At 36.9% G+C, this 2,685-nt stretch overlaps 1 pseudogene; it reads right to left on the bottom strand.

Moving 5' to 3' along the window:
* Positions 1 to 260: 260 nt before the first annotated feature.
* On the bottom strand, positions 261 to 2,276 carry LOC120150075 (annotated as a pseudogene).
* Positions 2,277 to 2,685: the final 409 nt, after the last annotated feature.

Raw genomic sequence — 2,685 nt, 5'->3', positions numbered from 1 at the left:
TATGGTAAAATTTACGATTGTCTTATTATAAAATATTTTAAGAACCTCATTTTAAAATGTAGTACATGACCTCCAACTCTATTGGGACATACATGCTTATAATCATCCTAAACTAATAAAAAAAATGCGATAAGTACTGATAGTAAATATCATAACATACACAGAACGATTTCAGCAATAAATATCATACAATTGAGAGATGTTACTGTGCACAACAATTGCTGCGACTCTTTTTTTTTTAGTTCTCTTGAAACCTTAACCTTTGACTACTTTGCATGGCAATCTGAGCTAATACTTAGTTAACTCTTTATTTTTCAAATAAAATTCATATCTGACAAGGATTCGATGAACACATGCTCGACGTTTAAACCCTCAATATATGAACAGGATCGGAAAATAATTGAACATACACGTCATCGATCAAAATCAGTTGCAGAGATTAGGCCTGATTTCAATCCCCTGGACAATGAGACCACTCTTCCAATTACCACAATTTACCTCCAAAACACTCATTTCCAGTTCGCCATCAGTGCATCCATCATTGAATAACTCACCCAATTTGATCTCCAACCACCCATCTCCTCTAGCCTTGGGGCGTTGATCATCATCACTTGCTGCTGCAATTGTAGGTCCCGGAGTTCGCAACCCAAAGAAACGGGGACGGCTAAATAGACCAATTCGTCTTGGTACCATATGGTAACGTTGGCTGAGGCCTCTATATGCATCCAAGTGTACGGTTCTCTTACAACCTTCAGTGCCAACAAGGCCAAAATTGACCTCAGCAGGATGGGAATCGAAACCGAAAGCTCCAGTAGTTAGCTTGAATACAAGGTAAGCCTGGTAGTGCGTCATGGGTGAAAGCATGGAGATTGCAATCTTCCCACGGATTTCAAACCAACATACATCAATAAGCTCTGCTACCTCTTCAAACCTGACATATTTATCATAAATTGTAAGAACAGGCAATGGTGCGGAAGGATATGTGATAGGTTTTAGGTGGACTAGGATGCGACTGGACACAAGTAAATAACTGACAAAAAATGCTCAATCTCTTTTGTTGAATTCATGAGAAGTCATATATCATACCCATGTCTGATTCTTCATTTTCCTTGATAAAAGAAAAATAATAGCATATGTCGGATTCTTCATTTTTCCTTGAATTATTCAATTCATAATCAAATTATTGATATATTCAGGCATATACATATACATATATTTATTGGAAGTACGATCTCCAAACACATAAGAAACCTTGAAAAAATCATATCCCTATTTCACAAATTCAATTTGATTCTAAATAGCATAGATTATAGTCATTTATAATAAGCCTAGGGTACACAATTAACCTAGCCACCTCTCAATCAGTGCATATATCGGTTAAATAATTATTTTCAAATGAATTTTAACATTTGTGTTGTCATATCGTCGTGTTATCATCTTCAGTGAATGTATTCTAAAGTACCTGGACTCAGGTACTGAAATCCATCTCCAATAAGTAGGAGTATCACCCCATACAATGAAGAGATCCCTGGCAGATAGCATATAAAGTTTATTGCCACTCCCTCTTTGTAATTGTAGACTCTGTTGCATCAAGATCAACATCGACAAAAAATAGGTCAATATATCAACGATTCAGGAACAAAAATAACCAAATTTGTATGAAAGAAGCAAATGAGTACCATTTCTAAAAATTTTGAAATTAAAATGAAAAGCATCTAAAAAATGGGAATCGAAGCATTCAGATTTCACTATAAAATGGAATCAAATTAACAGAAAGTCAAACCTTTCGGCCCCCATCGATGAGGAGAGGATTTTCACAAAGGCTAAGATAAAGTTGCTTCTTGGAAGAGCAACAGAGCGATGAGGGAATCGAATCCTGGTATTCCGACGGCAAGAAGCTCTCCCAGACGGCGTCGGATTCAGACGCCGATTTAAAGGTAGTCGAAACAAGCGAAAAGCGACAGGCATCTCGAGGGGAAGTAAGGAAATGACCGAGGCGATGCAATCTTGAGGTAGTTCACTAAGGGCGAAGGTGCTGCACCTGCTCCCTTCTGCTCCGCCGCCACAGAAACCATCGGTGCCTTCCATTTCAGAAACCTCCGAGTTCATAAAGTAAAATCAGAATGCAAGAAGAGATTAAAAAACTAATTGGGGATCGGTGAGTGGAAGTGGGATAAGTGCGTCTTTAAATGGGGAAAGCTTAGGGATTAAGTCTTTCAGTTACAAGGGAAATTAATGGAAAGGCAACATTCGATTATGGAATCGAATCCCTTAAAAGGAACTTTGCCTTACCTTCTCTGCTTCTCGGTCAACCACACAAGTTTCTTTCTCTTCTTTATGTGTGGGTGAAAGCATTAAAAAAGACAGAGTGGGGGATAAAAGACTTTTATTTGTTTCAGATTGAGTTTGGTTAGGGGTGGAATTTAAACTTCAAAATTCACGTGGGGGTTTAGATTAGATGAAAAATCACTAAATATTGAGTCGAATCACATTTAGGTAGGAATTTTAAATTTTGGAGTCGGGTTCAAATAGGATGAAAAATAATCAAATGTTGGGTCGAATGAGATTCAAATGGAAGCTTTAGATTTTCGAATAATATGAAAGTTACCAAATATATGATCAAATCAAATTTAAGTAAAAATTTTAAATTTTTAGATTGGATCCGGATTGACCAAAAATTGACTC

This window comes from Hibiscus syriacus, unplaced genomic scaffold (assembly GCF_006381635.1).
Source record: "Hibiscus syriacus cultivar Baekdansim isolate YM2019G1 unplaced genomic scaffold, ASM638163v2 tig00111013_pilon, whole genome shotgun sequence".
NCBI classification, from domain to species: domain Eukaryota; kingdom Viridiplantae; phylum Streptophyta; class Magnoliopsida; order Malvales; family Malvaceae; genus Hibiscus; species Hibiscus syriacus.
Note: the sequence above shows the minus strand (reverse complement) of the source record. Positions and strands in the feature narration are given on the sequence as shown.